We start from the raw sequence: 20,000 nt of genomic DNA, 5'->3' as shown, positions 1-20,000 counted from the left end.
ACTTGGAAAGCGTACTTGTTATATAAGAGTTCAGAAAAAAAAGCAATTAAAGTCAAAGCTGGTCTCCTTTACGTCAGTCTCTTAACACTGACACTCCCCCCCCCCTTCCCCCTCACCAACAACCCCCCTCTGCACCTTCCCCACCCCCTTCACCCCTGCTCATGATGAGCATGGAAACTGACGACACTTTGACTCAGTTCGCCGTGTTTCTTCTTCACCACTGCATGTTTTAGAGGTCTTTCCACGGAAAGAGCGGCCACTCTGATTGGCAGAGACTGGGTAGACTTGTCACTGCAGACGAACTTTGTAGACCGAGAAATGCTGACTCTGGATTAGCGACTGAATCTGTATCATCATCATCATCAGCAGCAGCAGCAGCAGCAGCAACAACAACCATCACCTCAACAACCAAACATGAATAATTATGAACTTCAACTCTTCTTCCAAAAACCCTCTTGGCCCAGAGAGCGGGGATGTAATTTTGAGCAAGACACTCTCCACTGTGATATTCTTGCCCAGATAGTCGGGACAGTATTTGCCTTCTCTGCTCTTCTGGTGATCGTTGTCGGACACGACTGACTATCATACACACATATAATACTTCTTCCTCTCCCTCAACTCTATGAAGAGTCGTTGAGGCGCTGCACAGTTTCAGTTTCAGTTTCAGTAGCTCAAGGAGGCGTCACTGCGTTCGGACAAAACCATACACGCTACACCACATCTGCCAAGCAGATGCCTGACCAGCAGCGTAACCCAACGTGCTTAGTCAGGCCTTGAGAAAAAAAAGAAAAAGAAAAAAAGGTGAATAAATAATAGATAAGCTTACATAAATAAATAAATAAAAATTATAATAAAGAAAAAGGTAGTAGTGGTAGTAGTAGTAGTAGTAGTAGTAGTAGTAGTAGTAGTGGTAGTAGTAATAATAAAAAATAAAAAAAATAAATAAGACAACAATGATGATAAATAAGCAAATAAATGTAAAACACGAAGACACACATTCACACATACACCCACACATGCATAACAGATATGCACCAAACATGCAGTTTCACAGATATGAAAGCACAGTCAAATACATGTAAACGTACATGAGCTCCAACACACACACACACACACACACACACACACACATTACCCTGCACCTCCTCTACCCCCCTCCTCCACACACTCGCTGCACAGAAGACTGACACCAGATCTGTCGGTTGTGTATTCAAAGCTTGGATCTCTATTCTTCTTCGTTCGTGGGCTGCTACTCCCACGTTCACTCATTCACACGAGTGGCTTTCACGTGTATGACCGTTTTCACTCCCCGCCATGTAGGCAGCCATACTCCGTTTTCGGTCTCTGTAAATGGTTTACCTTAAAAGAAAAACAGACCGGAGCCTATCTAAGAGTCCTTAAGACTTGTGTCCATTTTGTTTGTTTTCAACAGACTCGATGATATGTATATAAACGAAACAACAAAAAAAATGTCGCCTCCACGTGTTTGGTAAGAATGGAAATGGTGAAGGACAAAGAGAATTTAAAACAAGAGAATAAATGATTCTCGCTCTTCCAGATAAGACCCAGGACGTCCACACGGCTCCAAACAACTGACATTTCGGTCTGCAGACATCAAGGGAAAGGGAAGCCCAGCATGTTTGATGGGTAAAGGCAGCTGAACACACACACACACACACACACACACACACACACACACACACACACACAACAACACCACACACACAACAACAACAAACCAACCCAAAACAAACAAAACCCCACACAACAAGAAACAAGCAACCACACATTTCTTTAAAACAGGATTCACAATTATTGGGGAAGATGGGCAATGGCATTATTCGTGCTTCATTTCGCCTTCATTCGTGGAAAAAAGCGCGTTTCTCTGGGCTGTTGCCGTCGATTCTTTACTTTGCACATATTAGAAACACACAAACAGGTTCCAAATACACGTATACGCACGCGCGCACGCACGCAGACACACGTCCGTAGATAAGACACACGCACGCACATCACACACAGAATTACACACACACACACACACACACACGCACACACACACATGCAAACACACACAAACACACACACACACACACAAACATACACACACACACACACACACACACACACACACACACATGCACACACACACACACACATACACATGCACACACACACACACACACACATGCACACACACACACACACTCACACACAAGCATACACACACACACACACGCACACACATAAACCATAGACATGCGCGCAAGCACAGACACACACACACAAATACTCTCACACACTACACACACGAAAAAAAAACAAAACAAACCAAACCTTCTCCACAGAAACTCTTGCTTAAACAAACACTGGGAACTGGGAAAGAGGCTTTGGAGAAAAAAACAAACAAACAAAAAAAAACGCACACAAAAATAAAAACAACCAAAAACAAAAAAAAAACAAATAAAAAAAACATGAGGGGTAGGACGAAGTTCTGAATTGAGGCACACTTTGGGAAGAAGAAGATAAAAAAAAAAGAAAAAAAAAAAGACCCGAGAACTTCTCAACGAGTTCTTTACGAATACCGATCGTGAACTCCGCTACAAAACAAGTTTGGCTTGAAACTCTCAGAACGCTTTCTCATGCGTTCAGTCGCTTTCTCATGGGTATGATTCGGTTTTCCTCATTGGTTGCCAGATCAAATTAAATCGATAATGCAATTATAACGCTGTTTATCGTCCTCCCAGCCACAATAAAGACGTTTCGTAAGGCTAATTCATTGCACCAAGAAGCATGGGATGGCAACAAGAGAGAGAGAGAGAGAGAGAGAGAGAGAGAGAGACAGAGACAGAGACAGAGACAGAGGAAGACAGAGACAGAGACAGAGAGACACAGACAGAGAGAGAGAGAGACAGAGACAGAGACACAGAAAGAGAGAGAGAGAGAGAGAGAGAGAGAGAGAGACAGACAGACAGACAGACAGACACACACACACACACACACACACAACACACACACACACACAGAGGAGGGGGGGAAGAGAGAGAGAGAGAGAGAGAGAGAGAGAGAGAGAGAGAGAGAGAGAGAGAGAGAGAGATGAATATTTGAATGAAACTTTATTTTCCAACGGGTGGATATATTATTTATTGGCACCCTGGCCAACTTTTATATTTGCTGCTGTCTTAAGTGAGACAGACAAATGAATAATTAAATAAAGCTTTCAACTCTTCTAAATGAGACCCGGACACACAGAGCCAAATAAACCATTGACATTTCGATCTGCAGACATCAAGGACAGGAGAATCCCAGCACGTTTGATGGGTCAAGACAGCTGAACAAAAAAAAAAAAAAACACAAAAAAGCAAGGAAGCAAACAAATAAGTAATTAATAAATAACCCCCCCCGCCCCCCCGTCCCCCCTCTCCCGCCACATTTCTTTAACTCTCTCCATACGAACGGCGAAAGAGACGACGTTAACAGCGTTTCAGCTCAATTACCATCATCAAAATATTGCAAGCGGAAGGCTCTTACACTGAAGAGGTGAATGTTGACAAAGAATACCACAATTCTGACGACGGAAGCTAAAGGTTGGGTCATTGAGACACCCACTGGACATCCGAGGGGTCTGTGTAGAGGAGAAGAGAGGACTGGCCGTACTGAGTGAGTTAAATCTGGATTCGTAACTATCGGGAAAGTTGGGCAATGGCATTATTCATGCTTCATGCGTCTTCATTCGTTTGGAAAATTTTTTTGTTTTTTTTTTCCGGCTGTTGCCGTTGATTCTTTCCTGAGAAAACCCAACAAGCACACATGAAAAAACACAGACACAGATTGTTCAGTTGTTTGTTTCCTGCATTTGTTTTCCCCCATGTTCTGTTGTGAGAACTTAATTTGATCAACCAGGTGGTGGAGAGCATGTCTTCGGAGATCCAAGTAAAGCCTTCTTCGCACAACACTCTCCGCGTGTCAGTGTTTGTCTGTCTCTCAGAAACTTAGGTTTTTTTAACAGCTGAGCTGAGCTGACCATTCGTGCTTTGCATGCATCTATGACTTCCTCGCGTCCTTTTCGGATCCCCGACCATAAGGGGCAAAGGCGAACATTTACGAGATATTCTGTTGTGGCTACCATTATCTCTTTTTTTTCACAATATGATAATTATGTTATCTTGTTTTCTTCCTTAGTTAACAATTGGGAATCATATGTAGCCTTTATTGATTTCGGGGGGAAAAAAAAGCTCTTGACTGAAGAAAACAATGGAATTAGAGGTAACTGCACAGTTTTATAACGAAACACGTGTAATTATATATATATATATATATATATATATATATATATATATAAAGCAAGACCAAGAAGCAGGGATAACTTGATGGACTGCATATCCTGTGCAAAAAAGGGTAAAACAAAAAGTATGAATGTAGTCAAGTTTTGTTTTATCAACGAACCAGCCTTGGAAATAATTCAGAAACACATCTCTCCGGAACCTTCAAAACCTTCATGTACATCAGGAATACGCAGACCCGACGTCTGGGACACAGAGACAGAGAGCGACAGGAAGAGAGAGAGACAGGAAGAGACAGAACTGTTCCCCCCGCTTCCCCCCTCCCCCCACCCCCCCCAACTTAAAATGTTTCAAGCAGACTCTCTCCACTTCGCCCAGAAAACGATACCCCCCAAAAAGCCCCAGTGGAGCCAGTCGCCTTCGTGACTCTATGATGGCGGCTGCCGATTGACTATCTCATCAGCACGTCCATGCCTAACTGCGCATGCTCAGCAGAGATACGGAAAGGAGGAAAAGGGGACACAATCAACATCTTCGCGGAGGCAGACGGGGAGAGAACCCGGGTTTGTCCAATTGGCACGATGTTCGTGGTCACAACATGAAAGCGTCGCAGAAGTGACTGGTTTTCAGCAGCGAAGGCGATTTTGTGTGTGTGACGGTTTGGATTGCTTGGCTTTTTCCGGAATTGCTTGTCCGTGTGACTGTTTTGAATATTGTATGTCTATTTGTCTGATTGTTTGTACCCGGTCTGTGTGTTGTTGTGTCTGTCGCTTTTCCTAAGAGACGAAGAAGGATATTTAATTCATGTGAAGTCCATTGCCTCAAAAGCATTTGTCTCCGTCTCACCGTTTTGTCGCCGTGGCAGCATCGATTACAGCATTGGGACTTCCGATCCAGTGTTCCCCCAGTGATCTGGGTTTAAAACCCCGTATCGGCATGCTGTGGCGTCTTTAGGAAAGACACTTTAATTCCACTTTTCTTCATCCACTGAGGAATGAATGGGTACCTACATTCAATTGTTAACTGGTCAATTGAAAATATATCAACCATTTAAAAAAAATTTTTTGAAGGGTAAGTATTTGCTAATTTGCGTTTGAATTCCTAACCACATGCACTTTGTAAAACGAAGAAGGGAGTATTAAAGAGATTCGCAGCTATATTTATTTCCCCCCAAATTCTACTACTACTAAAACTGCAACCACCACCACCACCACTACTGCTACTTCCGCTACTACTACTTTTACCACCACCACCACTACTACTACTACTACTACTACTACTACTACTGCTGCTACTACTTACACTACCACCACTTCAAAATAAAGGTAGTTTCACGTCCGCGCACATACCCTTCATCTGATACCTCTCGAACATGTATCCCAACCCGAAAATATGGAGTGGCCTAATAAATAATCCGTGCTGTGTGTGTGTGTGTGTGTGTGTGTGTGTGTGTGTGTGTGTGTGTGTGTGTGTGTGTGTGTGTGTGTGTGTGTGTGTGTGTGTGTGTGTGTGTGTGTGTGTGTGTGTGTGTGTGTGTGTGTGTGTGTTTTCTCTCCCAGGCCTTTATCTGTCAATGCAGAGAAACTGAAAGAAACCTTGCTACATGGAATCAAACACAACCTCCTCCTAACTCGCCCTCCAACTCCAAACCCAAGTTTCAGCTTCAGTTCTTTTTTAAGGATGCGTCACTGCGTTGGGTGACAAGTCCAAGCTATACCCCACGTCTGCCAGGCAGATGCCTGACCAGCAGCGTAACCCACAGCGCTTGATCAGGCCTTGAGTGCATACACATGTGTACCTAACAGAGTAGATTTCCTTAACATAATTTTGCCAGACAACAAGGAAGGAATTTTTTTGTTTAATGTCCCGTCACACATATCGGTGATTGAAGACATTTTGTTAAAGTATTTATGAATATATCTGAGTATTATCGGTTAGAAGGGGTGGGAGATGTGGATGAATGGAGGGTTGGGGGAAACTGGGCAAATGAGGGTAAAAATGTGGGTGAAATTTGGAAGAAAAACAAAACAAACAAAAAAACCCTCTAAATACAGTTACAGGAAATTACGTAAAGGACTTCGTAAAAGAGAAGTCGTTAAATTGACAAGCGAAACAACTGATAATGAATGCAAAAAGTCAAAAACATCAACGTTCTCAGTCACTTGTGAAGACACACTTTCGTGTACAAAAGGCTTCATCAAGCTACAGTAAAAAATTATATGCTCAATTGTCAGGTTACTAAAGCATATGCACTTGACATTAGAACAATACTTGGTCCGTAATGAATTTGATAATAGTCTGAGAGCTAAACTCAGAATTGGTCTGCGAATCGGACCAAAGTCTGAGAGAGTCAACTGACGAGGTTTTAGACTTGAATGTGCCAGACAAAAACGTGTTGTCACGGGTTAATGTTTTTCAGTGCTCCCAAACGCATGCTGCACATGCGGGGGACCTCGATTTATCGTTTCGTTGGAATGACTAGAGGCTCAGTTTGATTTCCCAATCAAATTAAATTTTGGGAGAAAGGGCGAGACTGGGATTCGAACCCATACCCTCACGGATATTGGAAGATAAGTGTCTTAACCATTCTGCCACCGTCCTCCTACTTCAGGCGAATAAGAGATATAGAAAACAACAACAACAACAACAACAAAAAACCAACCGACAGGACAGGATTTTATATAAGATTTTCTTGTTGTCCTGTTCATCAATATCTGTGCTGTATTGTGACATGTTCCAAATAATTCTCTTGTTGTCCTGTTCATCGATATCTGTGTTGTATTGTGACATGTTCCAAATAATTCTCTTGTTGTCCTGTTCATCGATATCTGTGTTGTATTGTGACATGTTCCAAATAATTCTCTTGTTGTCCTGTTCATCGATATCTGTGTTGTATTGTGACATGTTCCAAATAATTCTCTTGTCCTGTTCATCGATATCTGTGTTGTATTGTGACATGTTCCAAACAATTCTCTTGTTGTCCTGTTCATCGATATATGTGTTGTATTGTGACATGTTCCAAATGATTCTCTTGTTGTCCTGTTCATCGATATCTGTGTTGTATTGTGACATGTTCCAAATAATTCTCTTGTTGTCCTGTTCATCGATATCTGTGTTGCATTGTGACATGTTGCAAATAAAATACTGTTTAAACCACACCAACCGACTCAAAAAACAACAACAAAACAAACAAAAAAACCTCCGCTCCGCTTCTAGTCCCCGTGACCACCACCCCCAGCCCCCACTCACTACCAGATCAGTGTTTTTTCTTCAGGTCAGTATAGTTCCACAAGACATGCTGATTGAAAATATCTGTTTCTTTAGCGATCAAATAGAAAAAAAAAAAGAATATTAAAAACGGGGAAGTTCCATTGAAATCCAGGAATACGCTCCACACCTAACAAGTTGCGAACGTGTGTCTTCACCCACTTGAAACTTTCTAGAAACCTGATGAAGAAGGGTGTGGGAAAAATAAGTGATCCGCTGGTATTGTGTGTATAAGGCGGGGAACCAGTTGCTGAGCCAGAGCCAGAGCCAGACCACAGAAAACAGCACTCCTCCCTTCTTGGACAATTCCGGAACCTTGCAAGCCTGCAGGTACTCAGCGATCAGTCTGTGTTAGTGTAGTGTAGTGTAGTGTAGTGTGGTGTGGTGTGGTGTGGTGTGGTGTGGTGTGGTGTGGTGTGGTGTGGTGTGGTGTAGTGTAGTGTAGTGTAGTGTAGTGTAGTGTAGTGTAGTGTAGTGTAGTGTGGTGTGGTGTGGTGTAGTGTAGTGTAGTGTAGTGTGGTGTGGTGTGGTGTGGTGTGGTGTAGTGTAGTGTAGTGTAGTGTGGTGTGGTGTAGTGTAGTGTAGTGTAGTGTAGTGTAGTGTGGTGTGGTGTGGTGTGGTGTGGTGTAGTGTAGTTTAGTGTAGTGTAGTGTAGTGTAGTGTAGTGTAGTGTGGTGTGGTGTAGCAGTCGCTGTGTGAAACAGGGGGAAGATTCTATTCTTCCTCCCTCTCCCCTCTCCAACCTACTCCCACTCTTGCTGGATCAGAAAAAGCTGTCTCGGGCTTATCATGCCACACAAAGGCCATCAAAGTTAGCGCCCTAGAGCAAGAATGAGAGATAAAAGATATAAAAAAAGGGAGAGAGAGAGAGAGAGAGAGAGTGAGGGAGAGAGAGAGAGAGAGAGAGAGGGGGGGAGGAAAAGACAGCAAAGAATGGGGGCACAGACAAACACGCGTTCACACAGTTAAAAAGAGAAAGAGAGAATGCCAACGTGGAAAATGTTTTCATTGCCAGGCCTCTGGCCCATAACAACAGTGAGTGGGTGAGTGAGAGTAAGCGAGAGTGAGAGAGAGAGAGACAGAGATAGGGAGGAAGATGGAGAGAGAGAGGGATGGGGGGTGGGAGCAAGAGGCTGACATTTTTTATAGCCTTGAGCTAAGCAAGTGTGAGGGATGTCTTTGAGGGATGGGGTTTGGAACTGAAACTGAAGCAGCTTCAGATACGCAGTGTTGATTTCCTCAACACACTTACAAAAACAGATTGATCAACATTAACATTTTTTCCCGTAAAGAAACATTGCCTTTCCCAAAACATACAATGGCAAAAGTAATAACTAGTGCCAGAATAAAATCATGTCAAGCTGCACACATACACAGTTCTCTCAACCCCTCCACCCCCCACCCCCACAAACCAAATCCACTGTCTGTCTCATCCACATGGGAAAGATCATCTTTAAAAATACTGCCCTCCGTGGAACATCTATTGGGACATTCCCTGTGATAATCTGCTTCCTACCCCTCTCCTTGTAAAACAATTGAATGCAGTTGTAATTTGAAGATAATTAGAGTAACCAAACACTCTTTATGAAAAATGGGGTGGGGGTGGGGAGGGAGAGAGACTGGCAAGTAATGTTTGCATTCCGTAAGTAATCTGAGGCACAACATACTTGATTTCCATTCAAATAATATGATTGGTTTTCAGATGAGATATAAACTTGTTTGACTGTCTGCATTGGAAGTAATGTTGTTGTTTTTTGTTTTTTGTTTTAATAACAGGGTAATCTAACATATATGGAATTCAACAGAAACGTATATTACGTGGAATTCTGACACAATATGAGCCAGAACACATTAATGTCGACTAACCAAGCCTTGGCAAAATAGTATCCGGAGATATTTTTGAAATTCCACAGTCAGTTTCTTGGAATCCGAATCCACGAAGGAAACAACAACAACAACAGCAATAACAAAAAGCCTCAAGCCAAATACATTTCGAAAATTCACGAAGGCATGATTATGGTCACCAGTTACACAAGACTGCAAGGAGTTCACACAAAAAAATGTATGTAGGTATGTAGGTGTTTGTGTGTGTGTGTGTGTGTGTGTGTGTGTGTGTGTGTGTGTGTGTGTGTGTGTGTGTGTGTGTGTTTTGCTGTGAAGCAACATTCACTGAAGACGCATGTGGACAAGTGAACGGACTTTCAGTTAATACCAATTATTTGCAAATTTTGGCTCAGGAGCTCAGGCAGAAAGAAGGGTTAAAATTGCTCAGGAACTCAGGGCTCAAAGGGTTAAGTGTTCATCTTCGAAAAATACACACGCTGTTCGCTTCACACAGTCCAAAACCTTCTCGCAATTTGCAAGACAGCGTGGGATTGCAAGAAAGCGTGATGGGAGGGTGGGTGGGTGCAGGGGAGGGGAGGGGAGGTGTGTGTGTGTGTGGGGGGGGGGGGGGGGGGGGACGGAGGAGGAGGATAAACATTTGCAAACAAGAGGTTCACCAAATGGTAACAACATGCCTTTCCCCACGGACGACCTTGTTTCAATTAACAAATGGGAATGGGAATTCCTGTGACGTGTGCCGGCAAGATATATATTTCCACGTTGTCATTTAAATGATTCCAGGTGAAAAGTCGGTCGCTTTTTCGCTTTTGCTTTAAGAAGGAACTATTTTTTGTTTGTTTGCTAGAGACTGGATTGACTGCAAATTTATGTATGTATTTCACTGTTTAACAGTCTGTCTTTTGGGTTAAATGGTCCATGTCCGTGGGATTCAGTTATCAAACAGTCTGTTGGTTTTTGTTGTTGTTGTTTTTTTCTTGGAGGGTGAGTCTAGGTCTATGTGTTTCAATGACAAAACAGTCGGTTTTTGTGGGGTGCTTGAGTCCAATGTCCATATTTTCTTGTGGCCTCAATTGCATGCAGGTCATGGAGCACCAGAATGTGTTGGGCTCCCCGCTCCCCCCCCCCCCCCCCCACACCCCCCCCCTTTTTTGTGGTGCTTTCACACGCCTTCTTCATTGGCCAAAAAAACCCAAAAACTTTTTTCCCTTCTGTTTGTTGTTGTTGTTGATTTCTTTTTAAATATAACATGTCAGTTTTCGATTAATACATTGTTTCTAAATGTATTCAAAGTAGTATGTTTCCAAAATACACTAAGTTCATTGTCTAAATAATCGGCTTTCATGGACAATTTCAGTGAATATTTTAACATTATACATGAGTTTGGAGTTTTCTGAGATTTAGGTTGCTCTGATGTGAGTATGTAGATTCAGTGTGTGGGATAATCAAAGAAATCATCTTGGACATCATAATACATATACGTCAAATGACAATAAGATCAAAATTAATTATTGGGGAAAAAAAGAAGAAGAAAAAGAAAGAAGAACAGTTTTTTTTTGTTTTTTTAAAGTACATTAAAATCTGAACTTTAGCATATCGTGAGGAAATAATATGTTACAGAACCAATAGGAACAAAGGTGTGAGGGTGGGGTGGGAAGGGGAGTTGATGATCACATTATCATACAAACCTCATGTGCAGACTTGAAAGAAAAACAAAACCTGTCAGTCAGCTGTTCCAGCTCGCTAGCCAGCCAGACAAACAAACACTGTCACACACACACACAGAGAGAGAGAGAGAGAGAGAGAGAGAGAGAGAGAGAGAGAGAGAGAGAGAGACACTTGACACTTTGACACTTTGACTCTTTACTGTCATTAGCTTAACAGCCCATGTGACAGGGGGGTGCAGGGGAAGTTACAGTGTCGTTTTATCCAATCATTTGAAAAAGTAAAACAAAACAAAACAAAAACAAAAACTAACGCACCTAATGTTACAAAGGTTATATCAATAAACAACAGCCAACAAAATTGCACACACACACAAAAAATAACAACAACATCATCATCATCAGATTGACCATCCAAATACTAATTCTATCTGCTTCTACTTTTAACCCTCAAAGAAATCATTTTGGAATCCACTAATGTTTGTATATATTTTGAATTAATGGGCATTTTGATCATTTATTTTCTTTTTCCGTGTATCTACTGCCTCTGAGACGTATTTTGCAAGTGAGAGGATAATATTTTCGTCATTTGATGTTAAGACACTGACCAGGTCTTTCCTCTTTGCTGCAGCTGTTTTAAAGAGTGTACAGTTTTCCCGAACCTCCTCGTATCCTTTGCAACTGAACATGAAATGTATCTCATCTTCTTTACTCTCGCCACACATTGGACAAGGAGATGTTAATCCACCTGTCTCAAACCATCTTTTATTAGCATTCAGCCCGACTGTTCTCAATCTAAATCTAGCAAGATTGACTCTGTGCCACCTGTTTGTTATGACTGAAATATATCTTTCTGTCTGAAATGCTGTCTTGAAGGAAAAGAACCAGCTATATTTATCATTACTTTCCATTTCTCCATGCCAATTTTGTTTATAGCATGCTATCAATCTATCTTTAAATTCTGAGATAAACACATTTTCGTAACCCACTCCTTGACACATCCAAGAGAGAGAGAGAGAGAGAGAGAGAAAGAGAGAGAGAGAGAGCTTAAAACATACAGATAGAGACACAGAGAGAGGGAGGGAGGGAGGGAGAGAGAGAGAGAGAGAGAGAGAGAGAGAGAGAGACAGAGAGAGAGGGAGAGAGAAAGAGAGAAAGCTTAAAACATACAGACAGAGACGGAGAGAGAGGGAGGGAGAGAGAGAGAGAGTACAAGAACAAGAACAAGAACAAAACCTTTAATCTCCAGGCCTCCGGCCTCTAGAAAAAGGTCAAAAGTACACAATATGGTGAAAGCGCAGCGACAACAAAATGCAAAAATGAGAGAGAGAGAGAGAGAGAGAGAGAGAGAGAGAAGAGAGAGAGAGAGAGAGAGAGAGAGAGAGACAGAGACAAAGACAGACAGACAGACAGACAAAGAGAGAGAGACAGAGACGAAGAGAGAGAGAGAGAGGGAGCGAGAGATACAGCTCCTTTCAGTTCAGTTCGATTTCTCAAGGAGGCAGCACTGCGTTCTGACATATCCAATATAAACTGCACTTCATCATATAAGCAGATACCTGACCAGTTGTGTAACTCAAACGTGCTTAGTCGGCATGTTTCATAACGATTGCTACTATATAGTTTCTTTGACCAGTCCACCATGCGTTGTTTAAATGTTCCAAGGAAAGCTTTCTCGTTTCCTAAACCATGCTTCAGGAAAATCCACAAACATCCAAACAGCGCTTTATTGTAGACGTCCAATATCTTGAATAATCATTTTGGCAGTTGGTCATCTTGTTCACTCATAATATATACTTGTTTGGGAATTCTCGTTATGGGCATCTGTTGCAGCTTAAACCAGTATCGTAGTGCGCTAATGCAGTTATCAATGTACAGAGGATACCTACCTGTATCACCGTATACCTTTGTGTTCGGCGTTTTCGGGCTTACATTAAAAAATCGTTTACATGCAAATACATGAACTGATTCTAGTGTTTTAAAACGCATAGTTCCCCATAATTCTGATGCATACAGTAACATGGGTTTTACCTGTGCATCAAACAGTTTAAAGAACACAACTGTATCCATGCTTCCAAGATTCCACATTGTACGCATGATTTTGACCACCCTACTTTTGCTTTGCCCACATACTCTGCTAACGCAGAAACAAAAGATAGTTTGGTAGTCAAACGGAAACCTAAGTATTTATAACTATTTACAATTTAAATTTCCTCACCGTTATAAAACCATTTTTCATCTTTTGACAAATAACCACCTTTTCTACAAATCATTATTTTCGTTTTGCTCAGATTTACTTTTAGTCCGAGAGTTTGTGATGCTTTTTCAAGATTGTTCAGTTGATTTTGCAATCCAGCTAGAGTTGAAGAAAATATAGCAATGTGATCTGCAAACAACAGGAGAAATATTTCTTGTAAACCAGGTATGAACTGAAAACCATGTTTTCCATTTTTATTATCCTCATCAGCAACTTCCGAAATCAAGATTGAAAATAGCAAGGGAGATAACAAACAGCCTTGTTTTACACCAGCAGGGCAGTCAAAGAATTCTGATATAACAGGACCCCAGCGAACAAAGGACTGTACGGAGCTATCCATTCCTTTGAGCATGCGTTTCATTTTAGTTGACGTTTTAATTTTTTGAAGTACTGCTCACAAACTATCACGATTAATTTAATCAAAAGCTTTCATGTAATCAGAGAGGCAGAGAGACACATACAGAGTCAGAGAGAGAGAGAGAGCGAGAGAGAGAGAGAGGAGTGGGGTGTATGTGTGTGTGTAGGGGGGGGAGACAAAAGGATGCAGACAGAAAGACAGAGAGGAAGTAACACAGAGAGAGAGAGAGAGAGAGAGAGAGAGAGAGAGAGAGAGAGAGAGAGACAGACAGACAGACAGACAGACACACAAACAAACAGAGAGGTGAGCCTCTTTTCCTCCTTGCCCTCTCGGAATGATTCTAGAAGATTGGAAGCGATTCAATCCCCCTCTTCTGCCCCCCCCCCCCGCCCCCCCCCCCCCACACACTTAGACCATTCCCCGCCCCCCCCCCCCCCCCCGCCACCCTCCACCCCATCCTCACTTTGCGCCCAAACCATCCCACCTCGGGCCAAATCACCTTCCTCACACTAAGATGGCGACTCGATCGATGAAAGCCCCTATCTGTCCATTCACGCCTAACTGCGCATGCTCGACACAGAAAAGGGGGGGAACAAAAAAGAAAAAAAAAAAAAAAGAAAAAAAAAAGGCGACAGAACCGAGAAAATCGAGGCGGCACCTCCCCCCCCCCCCCTTTCCTCCCCTAACCTTCCACTCCTCTCCGCGCCCCTTAACCCTTTCACCACCACCCCCTCATTCCCTCCAGAAAGAAATGGGGGTTAAAAAAAATAAAAAAGGATTTTGAAGCTGGATATTGCACGGCGCTTGCTAGCCACGATCGCCGAAGCTTTTATACACACAACTGGAAAGGCCGAACCTTTTGATGGTTTTTAATGTGTGTGTGTGTGGCTCTTAGGAACTGGTTTCTTCATCTCTGTCTCTGTGTTTGTCTGTCTGTCTTTCTGTCTGAAGGTTTTTTCCCATCAGTATGTAGATGTGTTCTGTCCAATGCGTGTATTTCTATTTCTACGTTCCCCCAGGTCTATTTTCTCCCAGGTCTATATAACCCCCAATAATTTCTTCCAGTCAGATCTAAAACGTTTCCCCATGTCCACGTTTCCCCAGTTCTATATTCCCGCAGGTCTGTGTTCACCAATTTTTTTTTTGTTTTCTGGGTCTATGTTCCCTGAGATCTATGTTCACCCTGGTCTATATTCCCCCAAGGTATATGTCCCCACAGGTCTATAATCATCCCAGGTACATTTCCCCCAAGTCTGTTTTCCCCAAAGTCTAGGATCACTGCCGACCACTATTGACCAAGACCCCCCCAAATGCTCAGATTGCATTGTTGTGTCACGTTTGTGCATTATTATGACGTCCTGTTTTTTTTTGTTCCGCAAACAGACCACTGTTGACAACTACTATCCACTATCTGTTCAGATTGTTTTGTTTTGTGACGAATATGTAGGAAAGGGAAGGAAGAAGGAAGAATTTTGTTTAATGTCCCGTCACACATATCAGTGATTGAAGACATTTTGTTAACGTATTTATGAATACATTTGAGTATTATCAGTTAGAAGGCCTGGGGGATGTGAATGAATGGAGGGTTGGGGGAAACTGGACAAATGAGGGTGAAATTTGAAAAAAAAAAATCTAAATACAATTACGGGAAATCACTCAAAGAACTTCGTAAAAGAGAAGTCGTTAAACTGACAAGCGAAACAACTGATAATGAATGCAAAAAGTCAAAAACATCAACGTTCTCAGTCACTTGTGAAGAAACACTTTCGTGTACATAAGGCTTCGTCAAGCTACAGTCAAAAATTATATTCTTAATTGTCAGGTTACTAAAGCATATGCACGTGACATTAGAACAATACTTGGTCCGTAATGAATTTGATAATAGTTTTGTGACGAATATGCAGGAAAGGGACTTCTTGATAGGATTTGCCAATTAACTGACCACCACTGACTATTGTTGACCATTGAATATAGACCTGAGGGAAATATAGAGCCATGAAAACACAGACCTGGGGGAACTTGACCTGAAGAACACATACCTGGAGTAACTCAGACCTGGGGGAGCATAGACGTAGGGGAACTTAGACCTGGGGGAACATAGACCTTGGGGAACAGACCTGGGTGAACATAGACCTGGGGGAACTTAGACCTAGAGGAACATAGACCTGGGGGAACATAGACCTGGGGGAACATAGACCTTGGGGAACTTAGACCTGGGGGAACATAGACGTAGGGGAACTTAGACCTGGAGGAATATAGACCTTGGGGAACTTAGACATGTGGGAATATAGACTGGGTAACTTAGACCTGGGGGAATATAGACCTTGGGGAACTTAGACATAGGGGAACATGGGTGTAGGGGAACTTAAACCTGGGGGAATATAGATCTTGGGGAACTTAGACCTGGGGGAATATAGACCTTGGGGAACTTAGACCAGGGGGAACATAGACCATGGGGAACTTTACCAGGAGGAACATAGACCTGGAGAAAATTAATATAATAATAATAATAATAATAATTTATTTTTATATAGCGCTATAATACATGCATAAGCAAGCTCAAAGCGCTTTACAATCCAGTACCTAGAGTGAAACAAGAAAGCATATAAAAAGTAGTAGAAACAAAACAGAATCCTTGAATTTATAAAAACACAATGCATAAAAACTCACAAAGTAACATACTATCAATACTACAACTGTTACACTACAACACTCACACTAACACACACGCAACGACACACACATGATTAAACGGCTGAGATGACAGCAATTTTCACTCAAAATACATACATGTAAAAAAGAACATAATTGTAATCTGCAAGCCATAGATTTTGTTAAAATTTTAAAATAAAATTTTGGATAGAAAAGGTAAAAGGGGTTAAAATCGGGTCATTCTCCCTTTCGAACCACACCACCACCATCCATCTACCCACCCCCATTCTCTCCACTCTCCCATCACACACACTCACATTGCCATGGGCCTGGGACAACAGCACTATTTGAGTTATGACAAGTATTTTTTAAAGAGATAAGTTTTAAGATTTGCTTTAAAAGTAGATAGACGAGTCGTTTGTCTGAGTGCAATAGGCAGAGAATTCCAAGTTGTTGGGCCGAAGACGGAAAATGACCTCTTTCCATAGGAGTTAACGAAGTATCGGGGAACAGTTAGCTGGGAGGAATCAAGAGATCTCAATGTTCTGTTTGGCAAGTACGGGTTAACAAGCTCAGAAAGATAAGATGGTGCGGTATCACAATTCAGGCACTGACGGCATAGACAGGCAACTTTATATTCAATTCTGGCTTGAACAGGCAAAACCAATAAAGTGTCCGCAGGAGAGCAGTAGCACTCTCTCTCCTCGACTTTTTAAGGACGAGTCGAGCTGCACTATTCTGTATTTTCTGGAGGTTGTAGCTCCTGGAGCCATTTCAGTCAGCGTACAGAAAGGGACACAGCACGGAAACGGCCTTATTGCGTGTGGTCAATGACCTGTTGCTAGCATCTGATGCAGGCAAGGTATCCATTCTGTCACTGCTGGACCTTTCTGCAGCATTTGACACGACTGACCATGACATTAGACATGCTCACGTGCGTGCTGAACACAAAATATTCCCTCAGGTTGTGCCCCCCTGCCACCACGCCCTCCCCCCCTACCCCCGACCTATACATGTATCCTTGATAGAATTTAGCTATATAACAACACATGCTACCATAGGTTCTTTTTACAGTGCGTCAAGTGCATGCTGTACACGGGACCTCGGTTTGTCGTTTCATTCGAATGATTAGACGCTAAGTTTACTTTTTCCCAGTCAAACTAGGAGAAAAAGTCGAGAGCAGGATTCAAACCCTGAAGAAAGAAAAAAAAAAAGAAAAAAAGAAAGAATAAAAAAGGGGGAGGGGTGGGGGTGGGGGATGGGGGGTGGGGGGGGGGAATGAAGAGAAAGAGGCTAGTGAAGCGAAGTGGAAGCTGGGGGGAAGGGGGTGGGTGTAATTGTTTTATCTCCATCAGCAGCGCGAATTGCCTTTCCTTTCATTGACTGCAGTACAGTCTGTCATGGAAAATGGTGACTAACTATGACAATGACAACGGTAACAGGATCATATATTTGTTGTGCTTGGTTCAGAGAAGAAGAAGAAGAAGAAGAAGAAGAAACACGTGTGGAACTGATACAGTCGATGTACGATTAGGAGACCCCCCCCCCCCACAACCCATCCCCCAACCAACCACCCACAGACACACACAAACACACACACACACACACACACACACACACACACACACACACACACTCTCTCTCTCTCTCTCTCTCTCTCTCTCTCTCACACACACACACGTGAATCCTTAAATCTTCGATGTAATTTCGAGAAAATTGCATGAAAATGTTAACAAGGAGACTAAGATGATATTAAGTGCAACCCTTTTTTTTTCAAATAATGGAACACCGAAACGTCCGTCATTTAGAGTTAACAGGCCATAGTCCTTTCCCTACCTTCTTTTCTACCTCTCGGGTAATTTTTTTTCTCCAGTTTTCTGAAAATATCGAAATTTAGACAAATTGGACATAAAATACCAGTCATCGACAAATAAAAGCCACATATTTATAACATTGACTTTTTTTCAGCTGCTCTATCTTAAGCACCTTCTTCATGTTATCACCCCGGCAGCACATTATCCAGAAACCTGCTGAATGATGAGCGCCCAATGGTAGCCGTCAATCGGCTCTAACTAAGTAGGTATTTGTATGTGTATTTGTATTTCTTTTTATCACAACAGATTTCTCTGTGTGAAATTCGAGCTGTTCTCCCCAGGGATAGCGCGTCGCTACACTACAGAGCAACCCATTTTTTGGTATTTTTTTTTTCCTGCGTGCAGTTTTATTTCTTGTTCCTATCGAAGTGGATTTTTCTGCAGAATTTTGCTAGGAACAACACTTTTGTTGCCGTAGGTTCTTTTACGTGCGTTAAGTGCGTGCTGCACACGGGACCTCGGTTTATCGTCTCATCCGAATGCCTAGCGTCCAGACCACCATTCAAGGTCTAGTGGAGAGGGAGAAAATATCGGCGGCTGAGCCGTGATTCGAACCAGCGCGCTCAGATTCTCTCGCTTCCTAGGCGGACGCGTTACCTCTAGACCATCACTCCACAGTAGTCAGCAGCCTGTCGTGCAAATGACCACGAGTGTGCAATGCGCTTAGAGCTTGGTCTCCGACCGAGAATACGCGCTATACAAGTATCCATATCATATATCACATCATATCATATCATCATATCACAGTCGTACACAGCCTGTTTCAATCTGTCCCACGCCTAGCAGTCCACAGTAAACTGTCAGTGACAGATCGGCTTTGAGGCCCCATGAAGAAGACGACCCTGCACGGCCGGGAAGGAGCGCAATTACACAGTGTTCAGTGGCTCTGAGGAAAGACAGAATTAGGAAGAGCGGAACCAAAGAATGAAACAACAACAACAAAAAACAAAACAAAAAAAACAAAACAAAAAACAACCCAACCCAAAACGAATGAACGATGGAATAAGGAAATAAACCAAACGAAATAAAGAACTATCAAGGAAGCAAACAAACAAGGAACTGTATGATAGTCAGTCGTGTCCGACTATGACCACCAGAACAGGAAAGGAGGCAACTGCTGTCCTGACCATCTGGGCTAGAATTTGATTATGGTGGAGAGTGTCTTTCCCAGGTTACATCCCCACTCTCTCGTCCAAGAGGGGTTTTAGAACAGTCGGTGTTGGGATGGTTCTCAAGGGCCAACTAGCCCCCAAAGGCTGCAGCACTAAGAGCCAGTGCAATCTTGCCTCCTAGTTTGAGAGTCATAGTCCTTCACAAAAGACTAAACTGTAAATGATTTCCCATTGCTTTGGAACAAAGGAAAACACGAAGAAAATTACACGTAAAACCAAACAGACGACCAAGCAACCCACAAACCAACCATACCCCCCTCACCCCCCCCCACTCCCAAACCCAAAAGAAGAAGAAGAAAGACAACACGATGGTACATCAAGAAGAAGAAGACGAAGAAGAAGAAGAAGAAGAAGAAGAAGAAGAAGAAGAAGAAGAGCGACAACAACAACACCAATAACAACAGCAATAACAAGAACAGCAACAACAAACAATGACAATGACAATGACAATGACAAATGTTTTATTGAGGGTAAAATGGATAAGCTGGAAGCTTCTTTACACCATGCCCCCACACACGCATACACACACATTGTAATAAATGAAATAAGTATGAATAATAAATGACACTGAACAAACCAAATAGATAATAATAGTTACATAAACACGCAAACCAAGGATGTCACCATGCGG

The 20,000-nt window shown here is 42.4% G+C and overlaps 1 protein-coding gene across 1 annotated transcript in view; it reads right to left on the bottom strand.

Annotated features, from left to right (window-relative positions):
• The window catches only part of LOC143286331 (uncharacterized), a 254,849-nt gene that overhangs the window by 13,695 nt on the left and 221,154 nt on the right, over positions 1–20,000 (bottom strand). The gene's annotated exons all lie outside the window — the stretch shown is intronic.

The sequence above is a fragment of the Babylonia areolata genome, chromosome 10 (genome assembly GCF_041734735.1).
Source record: "Babylonia areolata isolate BAREFJ2019XMU chromosome 10, ASM4173473v1, whole genome shotgun sequence".
Classification (NCBI taxonomy): Eukaryota; Metazoa; Mollusca; class Gastropoda; order Neogastropoda; family Buccinidae; genus Babylonia; species Babylonia areolata.
The sequence above is the reverse complement of the archived record's forward strand: the minus strand, read 5'-3'. Positions and strand labels throughout refer to the sequence as shown.